Raw genomic sequence first — 23,103 nt, forward strand, 5'->3', positions numbered from 1 at the left:
AAAAAGACCAGAGTCCATCAAGTTCAACCTATAACCCCAATGAGCCCTGCTGAGTTGATCCAGAGGTAGGCAAAAAAAAAAACTCATGCTAGATGTAAACATTCCTTCTCGACTCCAAATATGGCAGTCAGAATTAATCCCTGGATCAACGTTCTGTCCCTATAAATCTAACTATGTATGGAGAAAAAATTGGGACATGCACTGGCGCAACCTGTGCCTTTACTTCGTGGCGGCAGTGTATATAGGTGTGTAAAATTAGCTGCTCACCTGGGTGTGTTGTGTTCCGGGCACAACACTGTAGTCAGCCTTAAGGCAGAAGAAGAAACAGCAGCTGCCTGTGTCTGTCCATACCAGGCGTCCTGGGGCGGTCTTGTAAGTTGAGATCCTTGTAGAAAAATGACATACTATTTTGGATCTCGCTGGGTCAGAAGATGGAGTAAATGATGGCAGATGATTCCAGATGTAGGGTGAACAGCGTTCTTTTATTGCATATAGTCAACCCTTTTAAACTGCAATAAAAGAAGGCTGTTCACCCTACATCTGGAATCATCTGCCATCATTTATTCCATCTTCTGACCCAGCGAGTCCCTATAAGTCTAATATACATAACCAGCCATGTTATTATTCTCCAAAAATGCATCCAGACCCATTTTAAATTCTTTTACAGATTTCACCATGACCACCTCCTCAGGCAGAGAATTCCACAGTCTCACTGCTCTTACAGTAAAGAACCCCCGTCTGTGCTGGTGTAGAAACCCTCTTTCCTCTAAACGTAGAGGATGCCCCCTTGTTATGGATACAGTCCTGGGTATAAATAGATAATGTGAGAGATTTCTGTACTGTCCCCTGATATATTTATACATAGTTATTAGGTCTCCCCTAAGCCTTCTTTTTTCATAACTAAATAACCCCAATTCTGATAATCTTTCTGGGTACTGTAATCCTCCCATTCCCCATATTTCTAAACTAAATAACCCTAATTCTGATAATCTTTCTGGGTACTGTAATCCTCCCATTCCCCGTATTACATGTGGGCATTCATGGTTCCCTCAGTGAGCTGTAGCTCCCCAGTGCCAGCAAGACTTATGCAGGCCCAGACCATGACACTCCCACCACCATGTTTGACTGTAAGCAAGACACACATGCCTTTGTACTTCTAACCCGGTTGCCACCACACATTTGACACCATCTGATCCAAAAAGGTTTATCTCGGTCTTATTGGACCATGGGACATGGTTCCAGTAATCCATGTCCTTAGTCTGCTTGTCTACGGCAAACTGTAACAGGCTTTCTTGTGTTTCACAGGCTGTGCACTCCCTACATTGTAGCAGAGAGTCATTTCTTCAGTGTTGTCACATAAAAAGATAGAATAAAATATTTACAAAATGTGAAGTGTGAACTCACTTATGTGAGACACTGTAAATCAGTGTTTCCCAACCTTTTTCGGCTCGGGGCACCCCTCCGAAAAAAAACAATTTGCGGGGCACCCCGACCGAAGTTGACGAGCAAAAAATAAAAAATAAAAAAAAAGGCAAAAGCATTGCAGACATTTTTAGACACCAACTCACAAATGACGTCTTCTCTAATCAGCGTTGTTCCCTTTTCTTCTCCATCTGGCCCGGCCATCATGACAATTTCTTCCAGCCACAATTCTTCACCGTTAAACCTGCAAAAGAAACCTATTAGGCTCCGCACTTTTTTTTTACTTCGGTGACAGAGGGGTGTAGGAGTGTACATGGGTGACAGAGGGATGTAGAAGAGTGTACATGGGTGGCAGAGGTGTGTAGAAGAGTGTACATGGGTAACAGAGGGGTGTAGAAGAGTGTACATGGGTGGCAGAGGGGTGTAGAAGAGTGTACATGGGTAACAGAGGGGTGTAGAAGAGTGTACATGGGTAACAGAGGGGTGTAGGAGAGTGTACATGGGTGGCAGAAGGGTGTAGGAGAGTGTACATGGGTGTCAGAAGGGTGTAGAGGAGTGTAGAAGAGTGTACATGGGTGGCAGAGGGGTGTAGAAGAGTAGAAGAATGTGCATGGGTGACGGGGCAAAGGGGGTTATAGAGGGGTGTACATTGGTGACAGAGGGGTGTTGGGGGTGGACAGGAGTGTACATGGGTGGCAGGAGTGTAGAGGGGTGTACATGGATGACAGAGGGGTGTACATGGGTGTAGAAGAGTGTACATGGGTGTAGAAGAGTGTACACGGGTGGCAGATAGGTGTACATGGGTGGCAGAGGGATGTAGACGAGTGAGCATGGGTGACAGAGGAGTGTAAATGGGTGGCAGAGGGGTGTAGAGAAGTGTACATGGGTGACAGGGGTGTACATAGGAGACAGAGGGGTGTACATGGGAGACAGATGGGTGTAGAAGAGTGTACATGGGAGACAGAGGGGTGTACATGGGAGACAGGGGTATAGAGGGGTGTACATGGGTGACAGAGGGGTGTACATGGGTGACAGGGGGCATCGGGGATGACAGGGGTGGACAAGGTGGTAACAGGGGTAGACAGGGGTGACAAAGGGACAGAGGGGTGAACATGGGTGATAAGGATGTGGTCAGAGGGGTGGACAATGGGGGGGTGAACATGGGTGACACAGGGATGACAGAGGGGTGGATAGGGGGGTGGCCAAGGTGGACATGGGAGACGGGGCCAGAGGGGTGGACATGGATGACAGGAGGGTGGACAAGCGGTGGACAGGAGTGAAAAAGGGGTGAATAGGGGGGGTGGACATGGGTGACAAGTGTAGACTGGGGGGTGGTCAGAGGGGTGGACGAGGGGGGTGAACATGTGCAACAGGGGAATGGACAGGGGTGATAGAGGGGTGGCCAAAGATGACAGGAGTGGACATGGATGACATGGGTGAGATGGGAGATGGACATGGGTGACAGGAGGGGGGGGGTGGACAGGGTTAAGAAGAGGGAGGGGTGGAAAGGGTACAGTACCTTAAGCAAGCCATTTTTCTGGAATCCAGGGCAGCTTCCATGTTCCTCCCTGCTCCGGCAGGGCACACATTCACTGCGCCGCTGGGAGGAGGAGGACGCTGGAGCATGGGTCATTACACCGACACAGGAATCCAGCAGAGCACCGCCAGGGCACTCATTCATTGCGCCGCAGGGGGAGGAGGACTCTGGGGCACGGGTCACTACACCGCTGGGGCATGGGTCACTACACTGCCGGGGCATGGGTCGCTACACTGCCGGAGCACTCACTCACTGGGCTGCAGAGGGACGCTGGGGGACACTGTGTGCGCACGCACACATACTTCCCTTCCCCCCTTCAGCGCCGTGAGTCACAGGTGCTGCAGGCCGGGGCGGGAAATTTTAAATAAATAATAAATTTGCGGCAGGTGCGGCACCCCGGTTGGGAATCACTGCTGTAGATATACTAAACAAATACACCTGGAAGAGTATATACAATAAATGTAAAGGTAAAGGTGCCTATTTATGCCTCCAACCATTGGCTGTGAACACCCTCTATGTATGTATTGTGTTCTCAGGGATTATAGTAGAATGCAGAATCTTGAAAGTACATGGTTTTCTTTACACCATATAGAAAGAATTTTAGCTCTATTCAGCAAAAAAGTAAATATGGCTAAACTATGTTAAAACATTTTTTTTATATATCAACTGGCTCCAGAAAGTTAAACTGATTTGTAAATTACTTCTATTAAAAAATCTTAATCCTTTCCGTACCTATGAGCTTCTGAAGTTACGGTTGTTCTTTTCTGTCTAAGTGTTCTCTGATGACACGTGTCTCGGGAACCACCCAGTTTAGAAGCAAATCCCCATAGCAAACCTCTTCTAAACTGGGCGGTTCCCGAGACACGTGTCATCAGAGAGACAGAAAAGAACAACCTTAACTTCAGAAGCTCATAAGTACTGAAAGGATTAAGATTAAGTAATTTACAAATCTGTTTAACTTTCTGGAGCCAGTTGATAAAAAAAAAAAAAAAAGTTTTTTCCTGGATAACCCCTTTTTTCCTGGGGAACCACAAAATGAAATGTCAGTTCTCCCCCCACCTGGTGGGATGAGAGGAGAGGGGGCATGGATTTGTTTCCCTGCGAAATACTGCTATAAAACTTAGATTTTGTTCACAAACCTTTTTTACAATCCTGTGACACAAAAGCTGGGCACCACATCCTGGAAACAGCTGGAACCTCTCCACTCAAGGACTGAACTGAACTTACTGAACTTGTCTTGCTGAACTCTTTTATATATTTTTATACCTGTTTGTCATTTGTTCCTGTATATTTATATTTAGCACTATGATACCTTTTTCAGTTTAAATGTTTAATTAATCAGCTCTGGTCTTTGAGCTCTAAATATATGAGCTCACCTTCTGAAGGAGGCTCTGGTTAAACAGAGCGTTAATTTATTGACTTGCTGGGACTATTAGTGGGTACCCAGAGGTCTTGTGGCTTTAACTCTTGCACGATCACACTCTCTCTAGCATTTTGACTAGACCGATAGGGCATGATCATTTCCGTCACCTATTAAAATCTGGCACTTGCCATGAGCATGTGCCTGTGATTTTTATTTGTCTTGGCTGTTATACCATGTCTCCAGACAACCATTTGAAGTTTTTCTATGCCTTACATACAAAAAGACAGAAGTGTTTTGGTGTCAAATGGAAGTAGCTGAGGGTGTTCTGATTCCACAACTTTTTTACGCTTACTTTACACTCCCTCTCTTTCCCAAGATATGTGGGTTTATAATTTGTCTAACATATCAGGGAATTGACAGATGTGCATGACCTTAATTTTTACCAATAGAAGTTAACAATCAGGTGATGGGTGGGATTATAGGCATAAATGCCTAAAATAAACTCAATGAACACTGTTCACACCGCCTGGCTTTGGAAGAGTGGCCACAGGTCCTTGTTAGGCCATGTTCACTCACTGTAAAAAAAAAAAAAAAAAAAAATTGATATTCTTCCTTTAAGAACATTGGGGGAGATTTATCAAAACCTGTGCAGAGGAAAAATTGTCCAGTTGCCCATAGCAACCAATCAGATCGCTTCTTTCATTTTTCACAGGCCTTCATGAAAATGAAAGAAGCAAGCTGATTGGTTGCTATGGGCAACTGGGCAAGTTTTCCTCTGGACAGGTTTTGATAAATCTCCCCCATTGTGTCTTCAGTTTACAACCGGGAAAACGTACATAAAACAAAAACTGATGTTTTTTTTTAGCCATTTACAGCTGAAAAGATACAGATTTTACAGTGTGTGAAAAGTGTCTAAGATATTACAGTATATGCAAATAATATTCCGGCCAAAAAAAAAGTATTACGTGTGTGGCCACTGGCCTGCATGAGACAAGAAGTGACAGCGTTCACAGTGCGTGTTAAGTATCTAATGCTCTTGCGTTCTCTTATCTTTAAGCAGTTTCCTCAGGAAAGTGACTCAGACTAAAAATGTGTCTGTTACCTGCTGATACAATTGTTTTGTTGCGCTAATGTTATTAACAGATTTCCCCCTAAGAAAGGTAATTTGTTCCATTATGGTTTTGGTGGCAACAAATAAACTACCTACGGATCAGCACAAAATATGTCGAATAAGATAAACATATTTGACAAAGTTTGTTCAGCATTTTGGCAAAACAAGCCTTTTGTAGGCCTATATGAGGTTATATAAGGGTGACCTGTGTAACTACTTGCTGTGCAGTTCTCAGATGACTGAGTGTTTGGGCTGAGGTTTCTGGCAGCTGTTAATTAGGAGGCAGGCTTCTTGTGTGCGTTCTTCTTACTGTCAATATGGAGATAACATTGAGAGATGCTGTTCTTAGTAGTTTGCTTTTTCTGTCATGTTTTTCTCTTTGGCTATGGAAGGGTATGAGCATGTTGGCTTATGTGTTGGGCGCATCAAACATGTGACCAATGTGATGTGAACAGAAACACATCAGGAAAGTTTTCTATTAATAATATGCAAACTATAGAAAAGGACAGGCTTCCTGCACTCACTGCGTAAGATCTGGTTCTTCAGCTCCCATCTCGGGCTGCTCCTCCGGTCGAGAAATCAAGACAGCGTGGGGCACTCAGAGGCGACTGCCGGCGGTTTCACGCATATGAATGCGCTTCGTCCGGCCTCCCTGGAGGCCTGTTTATTGTCCTAGCACCGCCATGTATGGTTGTATCAGATTTCCTGCCTGATCTCCATCTCGTGGTTGTGAGGGCTATATATATATATATATATATATATATATATACATATACATATAAAATATACACTGTTTGATGTCTTTTTGGTTGGATTATTTTCTATCAATAACATTATTTTAGCTGAACTGTTATCTTGTTATATAAGTAGCACAATTATTATATAACTTTTTATATGGAGCTGATATTTGGTCACTCTTGGTTGTATGGTTCAGCTACTTAGGCACTGTACAGTATATTATTTTTTTCGGGGGCCAACATATCACAATATTATATAACAGTGTATCATATGGGGATACCAAAAGGAGGACACCAATGTCTTCTGTCCTCCATTGCTAGTCTCTTGTTTGCTTTTAAAATATTTACATTGGAAGGACTACAGCCCTTTAGTCGGCTTTGCCTGCCTGTCACGAGCTGTTCAGCCAGTTATTCACATGGTTTTTTAGCTGGGGGGCTCTCTTTAGTTTTATCACTCTTTTGTACACTAATGTTTGCTTATGCATCTGGAGCAGTGACTGGTTCTCCACAGGACATGTAATGTAAATGTCTCATTATCTTCATGTTCGTGATAGATTTAGAGCAAACTTCTACCAATATACTGGCAAGGGACTTTTTAGACATAGTAGTTAAACTTTATTTTATGGCATTCTTTGTGCATATACCCTACAGTACACTTTAGCCGGAATGTAATTTTCTGTTTCTTTGCATAGTCATTCTTTTTAAGATTACTTGCTTTAGCACTATTTCAAGAACCTACATTTCTGAAAATGGTACTAGTGTATAGTCTGCATAATTTACCCTCCATTTTACTGTACCAGATACAATATGTGCCAAGGTTGTCAACAAATAATTAGTAATCCAATTTGTAGCACATAAATGGTTAAAGCTATTCACATGATGTTAAACGTTTATGCTTGATAAATACGTTGGTAAAAGCTATCAGTATATACCTCTGACAGAGGCCTTTGACAGATACTATACTGTTTTTTATAGCGTGTTCATTCTTTGGGGACTTTAAATTTTAGTACTTTAATTCCGCTGCAATTCAGTAAGGAAATCCCTTGCAGAAGTAGAGGGAAGGGGCATTCCGACTAAGAAGCAAGCGCAGGAGGCAGCCAGGACCTCTCCGATAAAGGTTGGACATCAGCGATCATGCTGTTTACCATCATTGACACTTCAGATGCTGTGATCTGAAGCAGTTGCAGTTCTTGTATTCACTCATTGGACATCCAGCAAGATCGTGGGGGTCCGATGAGTAAAATACGTGGTCATAGGTCTCCTCACCTGCCTTCTGCCACTCCAGCGTCTTCTTGAATAGCCCCACAGAGGCAGACTATACAAGTAGATCGCCGATACCCCTGGTAAGTGATATGCTAGTACAGTTCACTAAATAGTAATAGGCCCCAGTGGGGAATTGTAAAAATGTTAAATAAATAGTAAAAAAATGCAAAAAAAAGCAAAAAAAAAAAAAATGCAAAGAAGCCTCTACCCTAATACATATTTAAATCATCCTTTTTCCTATTTTACAAAAAAGTAAGAAATAAACATATTTGATATCATCACCAAATAAAATAATGTTAATGATCCCATACAGTGATAGATGTAAGCATTAAAAAATGCAGCTGATTGCTGCTTTTTGGTCACATCACATCCCAGAAAAAAAAATGTAATAGAGTAATCAAAAAGTCACATATATGTAAAAGCGGTTGTCATTTTTTACCATAAAGCGCATAAAGTCCCCCTCAAAGTAATTTTTTTGGGGGGTTTTGCTGTACATTTTATGGTGAAATGAAAGATGTCACCACAAAGTACAATTAGTCATGTAAGCAACAAGCCCTTCCAGTACTTCTTAGCAGCTGTATGCTACAAAGAAAAATCTTTTCTGTTTGAATTTCTTTTTCATCCTGTCCCTAGTGCTCTCTGCTGACACCTCTATTCGTGTCAGGAACTGTCCTGAGCAGCATAGGGATTTTCTCCTGCTCTGGACAGTTCCTGATATTGGCATCAGGTGTCAGCAGAGAGTACTGTGGACAAGACAAAAAAGAAATTCAAAAAGAAAAGAATTTCCTCTGTAGCATACAGCTGCTAGTAAGTACTGGAAGGACCAATTTTTTTTTTATAGAAGTCATTTACAAATCTGTTTAACTTTCTGGCACCAGTTGATTTAAAAAAAATAAAAATTCCACCGGAGTACCCCTGTAAATGGGTATTCCAGGATTTTATTTTATTTGACTATGCTACAGGGCTGTAAAGTTAGTGTAGTTCATAATATATTATCTGTACCTGTGTGCGATGGTGGTCTCACAAATAAGCCTTATCTGGTGATATGTTATATGTTACCAACCTTGTTTGTATTCAAAAAATTCAATAAAAAGATTGTTAAACAAATATTCTTTGATTATTGCCCCAATATTTATTTTTAACAGCATACAAAATGACTCAGGTCTCGGGATTTCCTAGGTTGTCAGGTGATCAGAGGGAGTCTGTCCTGCTTCAATGGGTGGTGCAACCGCTGGGTGGGAGAGAGTTCATTTTGCAACAGCTGTAGGCACCCTGATAAAACACTGGTGTATTGCATTGAAGGGAACACAGGTGTGTTTCAACTGGTGGGGTGACTGAGTGACATCATACTTACAAACTATTGAACTATGGGATGTGTAGTTTAGAGAATTAAATTCAACAGGAAATACCCAGTTCTGGCAGGTATGTACTACTAAAATCACCTTATGATGGATAATCCCTTTAACCTCTTCAGTCCTTAAGGACCGAGGGCGTATCCATACGTGATCGGGTGTGGGAAGTTGACCCCAGCAGCTGGGGACCCCGATCCCTGGCGTCCCTGTTGGGATCGGGGCCCTAGGAGCGGCGGCGACGACGAGGGACTAACCTGTGTGCGGCGGCGTGGAGCAGCAGTTGGTGGTGAGTGACAGCCTCCTGCTGTTGCTTAGCAACAGCTCCCAGCATGCAAAAGGGCATGCTGGGAGTTGTAGTTATGTAACAGCATGAGGCAGACCAACACAACTCTCAGCATTCCCTTGTGGGCATGCTGGGACTTATAGTTTTGCAACAGCTGGAGGCACATTTTTTCTATGGAAAAGTGTACCTTCAGCTGTTGCATAACTACAACCCCCTGCTTGCACAAACAGCTAAAGTGCATGCTGGGAGTTGTAGTGGTACATCTGCTGGTTGCATAACTACAACTCCCAGCATGCCCGTTGGCTGTCGGTGATTGCTGAGAGTTGTAGTTTTGAAACAGCTGAAGGCACACTGGTTGTGAAACTCAGTTTTTTTTTTTACCTAACTAAGTGTTTCACGACCGGTGTGCCTCCAGCTGTTGCAAACTACAACTCTCAGCAGTCACCTTACACCATGCACCGTACATGCTGGGAGTTGTAGTTTTGCAACAGCTGGAGGCACACTGGTTTTGAAACACTGAGTTAGGTCACAAACTCAGTGATACACAACCAGTGTGCCTACAGCTGTTGCAAAACTAAAACTCTCAGCATGTACAGTCTGTCAGCGCATGCTTGGAGTTGTAGTTTTGCAACAGCTGGATGTTCCCCCCTCCCCAATGTGAATGTACAGGGTACACTCACATGGGCGGAGGTTTACAGTAAGTATCCGGCTGCAAGTTTGAGCTGCAGCAAATTTTCTGCCACAGCTCAAACTGTGAAAATACTGTGAACCCCCACCCGTGCGACTGTACCCTAAAAACACTACACTAACACAAAATAAATAAAAAGTAAAAAACACTACATATACACATACCCCTACACAGCCCCCCTCCCCTCCCCAATAAAAATGAAAAACGTCTGGTACGCCACTGTTTCCAAAACGGAGCCTCCAGCTGTTGCAAAAAAACTACTCCCGGTATTACCAGACAGCCACTGACTGTCCAGGCATGCTGGGAGTTTTACAACAGCTGGAGGCACCCTGTTTGGGAATCACTTGCGTAGAATACCCCTATGTCCACCCCTATGCAAATCACTAATTCAGGCCTCAAATGCACATGGCGCTCTCACTTTGGAGCCCGGTCGTATTTCAAGGCAACAGTTTAGAGTCACATATGGGGTATCGCCGTACTCGGGAGCAATTGTGTTACAAATTTTGGGGGCTATTTTATGCTTTTACCCTTACTAAAAATTTAAAATTTTTGGGAAAACAAGCATTTTAGGTAAACAAAATTTTTATTTTTTTTTTACATATGCAAAAGTTGTGAAACACCTGTGGGGTATAAAGGTTCACTTAACCCCTTGTTACGTTCCCCGAGGAGTCTAGTTTCCAAAATATAATGCCATGTGTTTTTTTTTTTTTTTGCTGTCCTGGCACCATAGGGGCTTCCTAAATGCGGCATGCCCCCAGAGCAAAATTTGCTTCCAAAAAGCCAAATGTGACTACTCCTCTTCTGAGACCTGTAGTGCGCCAGCAGAGCACTTTTCACCCCCATATGGGGTGTTTTCTGAATCGGGAGAATTTGGGCTTCAAATTTTGGGGGATATTTTCCGCTATTACCCTTTATAAAAATGTAACATTCTGGGGAAAACAAGCATTTTAGGTTAACCTAAAGGGTTAAAACACTGACTGAAAGTCATTTCGAATACTTTGGGAGGTGTAGATTTTATAATGGGGTCATTTATGGGGTATTTCTAATATAAAGACCCTTCTAATCCACTTCAAAACTGAACTGGTCCCTGAAAAATATCGAGTTTGAAAATTTTGTGAAAAATTGGAAAATTGCTGCTGAACTTTGAAGCCCTCTGGTGTCTTCCAAAAGTAAAAACTCATACATTTTATGATGCAAACATAAAGTAGACATATTGTATATGTGAATAAAAAAAAATGTATTTGTAATTTACATTTTCCTTACAAGCAAAAAGCTTCAAAGTTAGAAAAATGCTAAATTTCCAATTTTTTCATAAAATTTTGGGATTTTTCACAAAGAAAAGATGCAAGTTACCACAAAAATTTACTATGTTAAAGTAGAATATGTCAGGAAAAAACAGTCTCGGAATCAGAATGATAACTAAAAGCATTCCAGAAATATTAATGTGACAGTGGTCAGATGTGGTCAGATGTGCAAAAAACGCTCTGGTCCTTAAGGCCAAAATGGGCTTGGTTCTTAAGGGGTTAAGGGGTTAAAGGTGATCTTTCCTCCTTTGACATCATTTGTGTTTATTTTTCCTAACACTTCCCATTCCTCCCCTACAACCTCATTTCTAGCTTTCCTTTCATTGTTTTTCATATCCTTCATCCTATTATTAAGTGCAGATACAGTAGATTACATGAAATGTACTCTTATTGTCAGCATGGGGTTTCATGGAAAGAGTCTTAGTTTGCAGAATAAAGATTGTTAGTCTAAAGTCGAAAACTGTATTTTAATACTTTGATCTCAGACATGCAAGCTAATAGCAAATACCCAGTAAAAGATTATTGGCTATAAGCCACTTAGCTAGACTTACTATGGTGCCTTTTTCGAACTGGTACGAGCAATACTTTCTTGCTTCACTGTAAATTTTATAGGTTCTGATCACATGATTTGGGGCTATGTCGATGGTACCTGCAGTGCTCCTATAAAATGTAATAGATCAAATGTACTCTACTAGTGACAATCACACTTCTGTGAAATTACACAGTCCACTCAGGAAGCAACACTGATTGACAATTAATTTCACATGCTGTTGTGCAAATGGAACAGACAACAGTTGGAAATGATAGACAATTAGCAAGACACACCCAATAAAGGAGTGGTTCTTCAGGTGGTGACCACAGACCACATCTCAGTTACTATGCTTCTTGGCTGATGTTTTGGTCATTTTTGAATGCTGGCGGTGCTTTCACTCTAGTGGTAGCATGAGACTGAGTCTACAACCCACACAAGTGGCTCAGGTAGTGCAGCTCATCCAGGATGGCACATCAATGCAAGCCGTGACAAGAAGGTTTGCTGTGTCTGTCAGTGTAGTGTCCAGAGCATGGAGGTGCTACCAGGAGACAGGTCAATACATCAGGAGACAAGGAGGAGGCCGTAGGAGGGCAACAACCCAGCAGCAGGACCGCTACCTCTGCCTTTGTGCAAGGAGGAGCACTGCCAGAGCCCTGCAAAATTACCTCCAGCAGGCCACAAATGTGCATGTGTCCACTCAAATGGTCAGAAACAGACTCCATGAGGGTGGTATGAGGGCCAAACTTCCACAGGTGGGGGTTGTGCATACAGCCCAACAACGTGCAAGATGTTTGGTATTTGCCAGAGAACACCAAGATTGGCAAATTCGCCACTGGCGCCCTGTGCTCTTCACAGATGAAAGCAGGTTCACACTGAGCACATGTGACAGATGTGACAGAGTCTGGAGATGCCGTGGAGAACGTTCTGCTGCCTGCAACATCTTCTAGCATGACCGGTTTGGCAGTGGGTCAGTAATGGTGTGGGGTGGCATTTCTTTGGGGGGCTGCACAGTCCTCCATGTGCTTGCCAAGGGTAGCTTTACTGCCATTAGGTACCGAGATGAGATACTCAGACCCCTTATGAGACCATATGCTGGTGCTATTGGCCCTGGGTTCCTCATAATGCAAGACAATGCTAGACCTCATGTGGCTGGAGTGTGTCAGCAGTTCCTCCAAGAGGAAGGCATTGATGCTATGGACTGGCCCGCCCTTTCCCCAGACCTGAATCCGATTGAGCACATCTGGGACATCATATCTTGCTCCATCCACCAATGCTACGTTGTACCACAGACTGTACAGAAGTTGGCTGATGCTTTAGTCCAGGTCTGGGAGGACATCCCTTAGGAGGCCATCTGCCACCTCATCAGGAGCATGCCCAGGCATTGTAGGGAGGTCATATGGGCACATGGAGGCCACACTCACTACTGAGCCTCATCTTGACTTGTTTTAAGGACATTACATCAAAGTTGGATCAGCCTGTAGTGTGGTTTTCCACTTTGATTTTGAGGGTGACTCCATATCCAGACCTCCATGGGTTGATAAATTTGATTTCCATTGATCATTTTTGTGTGATTTTGTTGTCAGCACATTCAACTATGTAAAGATGAAAGTATTTCAAATGATTAGTTTATTCATTAAGATCTAGGACGTGTTATCTTAGGGTTCCCTTTAGTTTTTTTGAGCGGTGTGTATTCAAAAACTGAATAAATATCAATAATATGTACCTATGAAGACCAATAATGCAAACGTTTAGGAAGATTGCACCACTGGATGAATTCTAAAAGGATATGTGCATTATACTTTGCTGGAGTGAATTACTGTTTTGTTCTATATAAGTGTAAAAATATGTCATGAGGTTGGTAGAGGATAAGTCGATTATTTTGTAAAATGAATTGCTGGGGTTTCCCTTGTTCAGACTGGAAAATGACTCCCTGACCATTCCCTGTAATAAGCACTTTGTCTAGGGCCCCACTCTGTGGGATTTTGTTAGATTTGCTATATCCAATTGCTTCTGCTACATATAGAGCTGAGCAGTGACAATGACACTTAGCAGAACACTTGGCTAAATGTGGCCATTGTAATCCGTGAAGTTGAATGTGGTATGACATGATAAGAAACAACTACAAGCTCTATTATTATTACATAACAAAATAATAAGATGCACCCCCTCATTATAACTTGTTTTCTTATACTTTTGAACCCCTAATGTGTCAGCGCATTTTATCACAATTTAAGGTTGTTTCGTCTCATTAAGAGACATTGGGAGAGATTTATACAAACCTGTGCAGAGGAAAAGTTGCCGCTGATTGCTACTTTTTGGTCACATCACATCTCAGAAAAAAATGGAATAAAAAGTAATCAAAAAGTCACATATATGTAAAAGCGGTTGTCATTTTTACCATAAAGCGCACTTTGTAAAACTAAATCGCCCTCAAACTAATTTTTTTTTTTGGCTTTGCTGTACATTTTATGGTGAAATGAAAGATGTCACTACAAAGTACAATTACTCATGCAAGCAACAAACCCTCATATGGGTCTGTGGATGGAAAAATGGGAGTTATGGGAGCGAGGAGGAAAATACAAAAAATGCAAAAAAGGAAAAAGGCTGTGTCCTTAGGGCAAAATGGGCCGTGTCCTTAAAGGGGTATTTCCGTGGTCGCCGGTCATCAGACCCAGAGAAAACATGCTCCGGGGACTGATTTTAACTGGGGTGCTGCGTGCAAGATCACATGGGTCCCCAGCGGCGGGACCCCCCCGATCAGGCATATTATCCCCTATCCTTTGGATAGGGGATAAGATGTCTAAGCGCCGGAGTACCCCTATAAAGGGGTACTCCAGTGTAAAACTTTTTTTTATTTTTTTATTTAACTGGTGCCAGAAAGTTGAACAGATTTGTAAATGACTCCTATTTAAAAATCTTAATCCTTCCAGTACTTATTAGAAGCTGTATGCAACAGAGGAAATTATTTTCTTTTTGAATTTATTTTTTGTCTTGTCCACAGTGCTCTGTGCTGACACCTGATGCCCGTATCAGGAACTATCCAGAGCAGCATAGGTTTGCTATAGGGATTTTCTCCTGCTCTGGACAGTTCCTGATACGGGCATCAGGTGTCAGCAAAGAAATTCAAAAAGAAAATAATTTCCTCTGTAGCATACAACTGCTAGTAAGTACTAGAAGGGCACATATTTTTTTCATAGAAGTAATTTAGGCAAGTTACAAACCTTTCTGGCACCAGTTGATTTAAAAAAAAAAAATTCCATCGGAGTACCCCTTTAACCCCTTAAGGACTGAGCCCTTTTTCACCTTAAGGACTTGGCCATTTTTTGCAATTCTGACCACTGTCACTTTAAACATTAATAACTCTGGAATGCTTTTAGTTATCATTCTGATTCCGAGATTGTTTTTTCGTGACATATTCTACTTTAACATAGTGGGGAAATTTTGTGGTAACTTGCATCCTTTCTTGGTGAAAAATCCCAAAATTTGATGAAAAATTTGAAAATGTTGCATTTTTCTAACTTTGAAGCTCTCTGCTTGTAAGGAAAATGGATGTTCCAAAAAATTTTTTTTTATTCACATATACAATATGTCTACTTTATGTTTGCATCATAAAATTGACGTGTTTTTACTTTTGGAAGACACCAGAGGGCTTCAAAGTTCAGCAGCAATTTTCCAATTTTTCACAAAATTTTGAAACTCGCTTTTTTTCAGGGACCAGTTCAGGTTTGAAGTGGATTTGAAGGGTCTTCATATTAGAAATACCCCATAAAAGACCCCATTATAAAAACTGCACCCCCAAAGTATTCAAAATGACATTCAGTCAGCGTTTTAACCCTTTAAGTGTTTCACAGGAATAGCAGCAAAGTGAAGGAGAAAATTCACAATCTTCATTTTTTACACTCGCATGTTTTTGTAGACCCAATTTTTGAATTTTTGCAAGGGGTAAAAAGGAGAACATTTTTCCTTGTATTTGAAACCCAATTTTTCTCGAGTAAGGACATATCTCATATGTCTATGTTAATTGTTCGGCGGGCGCAGTAGAGGGCTCAGAAGGGAAGGAGCGACAAATGGTTTTTGGGGGGCATGTCACCTTTAGGAAGCCCCTATGGTGCCAGAACAGCAAAAAACTCCACATGGCATACCATTTTGGAAACTAGACCCCTCGGGGAACATAACAAGGGGTAAAGTGAACCTTAATACCCCACAGGTGATTCACGACTTTTGCATATGTAAAAAAAATATATATATTTTCCCCTAAAATGCTTGGTTTCCCAAAAGTTTAACATTTTTAAAAAAGGGTAATAGCAGAAAATACCCCCCAAAATTTGAAGCCCAATTTCTCCCGATTCAGAAAACACCCCATATGGGGGTGAAAAGTGCTCTGCTGGCGCACTACAGGTCTCAGAAGAGGAGTCACATTTGGCTTTTTTAACGGAAATTTTGCTCTGGGGGCATGCCTCATTTAAGAAGCCCCTATGGTGCCAGGACAGCAAAAAAAAAAAACACATGGCATACCATTTTGGAAACTAGACCTCTTGGGGAACGTAACAAGCGGTAAAGTGAACCTTAATACCCCACAGGGGTTTCACAACTTTTGCATATGTAAAAAAAAAAAAAAAAAAAAAAAAAGTTACCTAAAAGAATTAAAGCAGAAGATACCCCACAAAATTTGAAGCCCAATTTCTCCCGATTCAGAAAACACCCCATATGGGGGTCAAAAGTGCTCTGCTGGCGCACTACAGGTCTCATAAGAGAAGGGGTCACATTTGGCTTTTTGAAAGCAAATTTTGCTCTGGGGGCATGCCACATTTAGGAAGCCCCTATGGTGCCAGAACAGCAAAAAAAAAAAAAAACACATGGCATACTATTTTGGAAACTAGACCCCTCGGGGAACGTAACAAGGGGTTAAGTGAACCTTAATACTCCACAGGTGTTTCACGACTTTTGCATATGTAAAAAAATAAAATAGAATATCTTTTCCCAAAAATTTTACATTTTTAAAAAGGTTAAAAGCAGAAAATACCCCCCAAAATTTGTAACACAATTTCTCCCGAGTACGGCGATACCTCATATGTGGCCCTAAACTGTTGCCTTGAAATACGACAGGCTCCAAAGTGAGAGCGCCATGCGCATTTGAGGCCTAAATTAGGGACTTGCATAGGGGTGGACATAGGGATATTCTACGCCAGTGATTCCCAAACAGGGTGCCTCCAGCTGTTGTAAAACTCCCAGCATGCCTAGACAGTCAGTGGCTATCTGGCAATACTGGGAGTAGTTGTTTTGCAACAGCTGGAGGCTCCGTTTTGGAAACAGTGGCGGACCAGACGATTTTAATTTTTATTGGGGAGGGGGCTGTGTAGGGGTATGTGTATATGTAGTGTTTTTTACTTTTTATTTTATTGTGTGTTAGTGTAGTGTAGTGTTTTTAGGGTACAGTCGCACGGGTGGGGGTTCACAGTAGTTTATCTCTGGCAGTTTGAGCTGCGGCAGAAAATTTGCCGCAGCTCAAACTTGCAGCCGGATAATTACTGTAATCCTCCCATGTGAGTGTACCCTGTACATTCACATTGGGGGGGGGGGGGGGGACATCCAGCTGTTGCAAAACTACAACTCCCAGCATGTACGGTCTATCAGTGCATGCTGGGAGTTGTAGTTTTGCAACAGCTGGAGGCACACTGGTTGGGAAACACCGAGTTTGGTAACAAACTCAGTGTTTTGCAACCAGTGTGCCTTCAGCTGTTGCAAAAGCTACAACCCCCAGCATGTACGGACAGTGGAAGGGCATGCTGGGTCTTGTAGTTATGCAACAGCTGGAGGCATACTTCTTTGGCTGGGGATGCTGGGGATTGTAGTTATGCAACAGCTGGAGACACACTGGTTTGCTACATAACTCAGTGTGCCTTCATCTGTTGCAAAACTACAACTCCCAGCAGTCACCAACAGCCAACGGGCATGCTGGGAGTTGTAGTTATGCAACCAGCAGATGCACCACTACAACTCCCAGCATGCACTTTAGCTGTTTGTGCAAGCTGGGAGTTGTAGTTACACAACAGCTGAAGGTACACTTTTCCATAGAAAAAATGTGCCTCCAGCTGTTGCAAAACTATAAGTCCCAGCATGCCCATAAGGGCATTCTGGGAGTTGTGGTGGTGTGCCTCCTGCTGTTGCATAACTACAGCTCCCAGCATGCCCTTTTTGCATGCTGGGAGCTGTTGCTAAGCAACAGCAGGAGGCTGTCACTCACCTCCAACGATCCAGCCGCACAGTTCAGTCCCTCGTCGTCTCCGCCGCCGCCGCTGCTCCTGGGGCCCCGATCCCAACAGGGGCACCGGGGATCGGGGTCCCCAGCACCCGGGGTGCACATCCCGCACCCGCTCACGTCCTCCGGAAGAGGGGCGGAGCGGCTTGCGGGAGTGACACCCGCAGCAGGCGCCCTGATTGGTCGGCCGGTAATCCGGCCGACGAATCAGGGCGATCGTGAGGTGGCACCAGTGCCACCTCACCCCTGCTGGCTCTGGCTGTTCGGGGCCGTCTCTGACGGCCCCGATCAGCCAATAATTCCGGGTCACCGGGTCACTGGAGACCCGATTGACCCGGAATCCGCTGCAGATCGCTGGACTGAATTGTCCAGCGATCTGCGGCCATCGCCGACATGGGGGGTCATCATGACCCCCCTGGGCGATATGCCCCGATGCCTGCTGAACGATTTCAGCAGGTATCGGGCACCGGCTCCGCTCCAGATGGTTGCGGGGGGCCGGTAAAACACATGACGTTCTCATACGTCATGTGTCCTTAAGGACTCGGAAATGGAGACGTATAAGAACGTCATGTGTCCTTAAGGGGTTAAGGGGTTAAATGGGTATTCCAGGATCTTTTTTTATTTGACTATGCCACAGGAGCAGTAAAGCTAATGTAGTTCATAATATAGTGTCTGTACCTGTGTGTGATGGTGGTCTCACAATTATTCTGTAATTATCGCCCCAATATTAATTTTTGACAGCATACAAAATGACTCAGGTCTTGGGATTTCCCAGGTTGCAGTGCGTCGAGACCTGACATCACTGGTCAGATGATCAGAGGGAGTCTGTCCTGCTTCAATTGGTGGAGCAACAGCTGGGTTGGAGAGAGTTCATTTTGCAACAGCTGTAGGCACCCTGATAAAACACTGGTTTTGCATTGAAGGGATCAAAGGTGTGTTTAAACTGGTGGGGTGGCTGAGTGACCTCATACTTACAAACTATAGGATGTGTAGTTTAGAGAACAAAATTCTACAGAAAAAAACCCAGTTCTGGCAGGTACGTACTACTTAAATCACCTTATGGTGGATAACCCCTTTGACATAATTTGTGTTTATTTTTCCTAACACTTCCCATTCCTCACCTACAACCTCATTTCTAGCTTTCCTTTCATTGTTTTACATAACCTTCATTCTTCCATTAATGTAGTGCTGGTGCAGAGACAGTAGATTACATGAAATGTACTAGTATTGTCAGCATGGGGTTTCGTGGAAAGAGTCTTAGTTTGCAGAATAAAGATTGTTAGTCTAAAGTTGAAAACTGTATTTTAATACTTTGATCTCAGACATGCAAGCTAATAGCAAATACCTAGTAAAAGATTATTGGCTGTAAGCCACTTAGCTAGACTTACTATGGTGCCTTCTTCTAACTGGTACAAACAATACTTTTGTGCTTCCGTGTAAAGTTTAAAGGTTCTGATCACATGATTTGGGGCTATGTCGATGGTACCTGCAGTGCTCCTATAGACTGTGTGATGACTCGCTCTTGCAAGCAGGTGTGGTTGCAGTAAAGAGGCAAGGAGATAGCGCTTTTCAAATTAAAGTTCAGTGTTTTATTCACACACTGCACATGACAAACAGTTTAAAAGTAGAACAAAGGAAGACGTAACAAAAGTCCACCTGTAATCCTTAGGTGTTTGTTCACACCTAAGGTCACGCCATGCGGCATCAAGCAAGTCTTTTCCAGACCTCCAGGTAGGCTGTCCAGCAGCTTCCATTCTTGGAGCTACCACAGCTTTCTCTGGCACTGTGAGCTGCAACTAGCAAATTCCCCTCAGCTGGTGAGGCAGCCTAGCTTTAAGGCCAACAAAAGCCGGCCGGGATTGTGGGGAATGACTCCCACCCTGCACTTGGTTATTCCCAGTAAGAGACATCCCGGATTGGCCTTTCAGCCATTCTACAGCCACAGTATAAGTCTGCACCACAGCACAGACAATGGAAAATTACCGGCTCTTAGCTCACTAAGGCCAGGAACCTTGGTGACACATATCGCCCATCAACCACCATACGTTTCACCTTCTCACATACACCCCCCTTTGTTCAAGCCCGATGGGGTGAACACTTGTGGATCCGTGACAGGGCATTGGCATTGCCTAGCAACAGATCAGCCCTGTGTTCAACCGTGAACTGAAAGTTTTGTAAGGACAAAAACCACCGGGTGACCCTGTCATTTTTGTCCTTAGCCTGGCACATCCACTTGAGAGGGGAATGATCCGTCACAAGACGAAACTTCCTCCCCAACAAATAGTGGAGAGACTCGAGTGCCCACTTAATAGCCAGGCACTCTCTCTCCACTATACTATACCTGGTCTCAGCCAGGGTAAGTTTGTGGCTGAGAAAGACAAAGGGATGCTCCTCCCCGTTGATTTTCTGTGAAAGTACAGCACCAAGACCTATATCAGAGGCATCTGACTGTACTACAAACTCCTTTTTCAAGTCGGGTGTCACCAAAACCGGAGACCTACATAGGACTAACTTCAAAGTGGAGAAAGCCTGCTCCACCTGTTCATTCCAACGCTTGTTCATACCGACTTACGTCCCTTCAAGAGGTCTGTTAAGGGTGCAGCTGCTATAGCAAAGTTGAAGATAAACCTCATATAGTAACCCACCATCCCCAGGAAAGACTTCACTTGCCGGGTAGTGACAGGTCGTGGCCAATTTCAAATGGCCTCTACTTTGTTTACCTGGGGTTTGACAACTCCACGCCCAATGACATACCCCAGGTATTTGGTCTCTTCCAACCCTACGGCACATTTTTTTGGGTTAGCAGTTAACCCGGCCTTCCTAAGGGAGTCTACCACTGCCTGTACTTTTGGAAGGTGACTTTCCCAGTCTGTATTGTGGATGATGATATCGTCCAGATAAGCTGAGGCATACCGACGATGTGGCCGAAGTACAATGTCCATTATCCTTTGAAACGTAGCACCACTGGATGAATTCTAAAATAAAAATATGTGAATCATACTTTTCGACAGTGAATTACTGTTTTGTCTATATAAGTAAAAATATTTTAGAATTGCTGGGGTTTCCCTTGTTCAGACTGGAAAATGACTAACTCCCTGACCATTCCCTGTAATAAGCACTTTGTCTAGGGTCCCACTCTGTGGGATTTTGTTAGATCTGCAATATCCAATTGCTTCTGCTACAGATAGAGCTGAGCAGTGACAATGACACTTGGCAAAACTCCTGGCTAAATGTGGCCATTGTAATCCGTGAAGTTGAATGTGGTATAACAACTACAAGCTCTATTATTATCACATAACAAAATAATAAGATGCACCCCCTCGTCATAACTTGTGTGTTCTTATATTTTTGAGCCCCTAATGTGTCAGCGCATTTTATCACAATTTAATGTTGTTTCGTCTCCTTAAGAGACATTGGGGGAGATTTATACAAACCTGTGCAGAGGAAAAGTTGCCCAGTTGCCCATAGCAACCAATTAGGTTGCTTCTTTTTAACCCCTTAAGGACCACAGGTTTTTTCTGTTTTTGCACTTTTATTTTTTCCTCATCACCTTCTGAAAAGCATAACGCTTTAAATTTTGCACTGTGACGTACCGCCTTGGGGATTAGCTCTCGGATCATCCTGGTCACTTGCCACGGGACACGTTCCTCACAATAACACCACAGACCACAGTTCCGCATACAAGTCTGGCTCCTCGCCAGCTTTATTTCCACAGGTTGCAGGTAAAACAAAACATAAACGGGAACAAAAATAAAGCCCTAGACCGTCTGGTCACTGACTATACATGTAAGCATGCCCTGACTACTTATTGGTGAGCTTCCCTCAGCCAGCAAAACATGTGCCACCTGATTTATCCACAGTACCCACTGTCACTTGGGCCCTCACAGCTCCTGCTGTGTGTCTCCAACAAGGCCCGATGTCTCCCCCTACAGCAGCATGCTGTTTCCAAGGGAGAGCCCAGATAGACTGAATCTTATATACTCCTCCCTTCCCTCCTGCCTCATTAATTAAGAAGCAGGTGAGAAATTCTTCAGGGTGAGCCAAGGAAATACACCCTTTCCTTGCCACCTTATGACAGCACATACAGACTCATATAAGGCCATGTATATCTCCCAGGTTCCTTGACGTAGCGGACTGTCAGAAATGCTGCCTCAATCCCCATTGGTGCACTCGCTGTCAATCAGCGTAGGCGTAGCTCTGACGCGGCCCGGTAAGGAGTTATTACCGGGCCGTGTGTTTAGGTCTGTAAGGCGTGGCCAAGTGGTTTGACGACGAAACGGTGCTGTCGTTTTCCGGGCTCAGTTGAGCTCTTTTTCCTTCACCTCCCCCTGTCCCAATGTACTGTATGGACCCCGAATAAACCACGTCCTGCCTGGAAGGGTGAGTGCTGTGCTGCCGTTTTCTTTTTGCATATTGTACGCACCTGTGTCTACAGCATTCTGCACCACCACTTCATACAGTACAGACATCCCGATATCCACAAGTGATTATATACGGGTTCCAATGCCGGGAGCTCTTCTCTATTTTTGTGAGACTCATATAAGGGTTTGTTTTTTGCGCCACCAATTGTACTTTGTAATGAAATCAATCATTTCACCACAAAATTCACGGCGAACCCAGAAAAAAAAATTTGGGGGGGCAAAATTGGAAAAAATGTATTCAGTTTTATTTCATTTTACTACTTAAAATAAATTATAACTACATAAACCAAAATTAGTACAGTGATCCCCCGACCTACGATGGCCCCTAGATGCGATCATTTCGAGGCCATCGTTTGTTGAAGGCAGCATCAACATATGATCCTTTTGTATGTCGGGGCCATCGCATAAATGGCTATCCAGCAGCGTCGACTGCTTAAACTGCCGCCAGATAGCCGTTTAATGTGCCCCGTGTGCTCCGGTGAGTGTCACTCACCTGTTCCCGCCACTCAGGACTCTCCTCTTCATGCTCCTATGCATAGCCGTCGCGTACGCCATCCCCTCATGCAATAGAAGCGGCGTGCGCAGCGATGTGATGACGGCGATGGAGAGCGATGATCCAGGGCAGTGGTGACGGTCCGGAGCGGCGGGGAAATGTGAGTATAACTTTGTATATTATTATTACATGGATCCCTCATACTATAAATTCAAGTAACGATGGTTCATTTGGAACAAATTACCATTGTATGTTGAAGGATCACTGTATGTGTAAAATTGTCATCTTCTGACACCAATAACTTTTTTATTTTTCCATATACAGGGATGTTTGAGAGC

At 43.4% G+C, this 23,103-nt stretch overlaps 1 protein-coding gene and 1 long non-coding RNA gene across 8 annotated transcripts in view; one reads left to right on the top strand and one right to left on the bottom strand.

Moving 5' to 3' along the window:
* The window catches only part of GASK1B (golgi associated kinase 1B), a 70,666-nt gene that overhangs the window by 10,299 nt on the left and 37,264 nt on the right, over positions 1–23,103 (top strand). The window lies entirely within an intron of this gene.
* Positions 1–23,103, bottom strand: part of LOC130358531 (uncharacterized) — a 165,082-nt gene that overhangs the window by 2,423 nt on the left and 139,556 nt on the right. For 2 of the 7 annotated variants that reach the window (XR_008889554.1, XR_008889555.1), the window contains exon 3: positions 268–385. This is a non-coding gene — a long non-coding RNA (uncharacterized LOC130358531). The other 5 variants (XR_008889553.1, XR_008889556.1, XR_008889560.1 and 2 more) reach the window with 5 other exon arrangements.

This window comes from Hyla sarda, chromosome 1, assembly GCF_029499605.1.
Source record: "Hyla sarda isolate aHylSar1 chromosome 1, aHylSar1.hap1, whole genome shotgun sequence".
In the NCBI taxonomy this organism is placed as follows: domain Eukaryota; kingdom Metazoa; phylum Chordata; class Amphibia; order Anura; family Hylidae; genus Hyla; species Hyla sarda.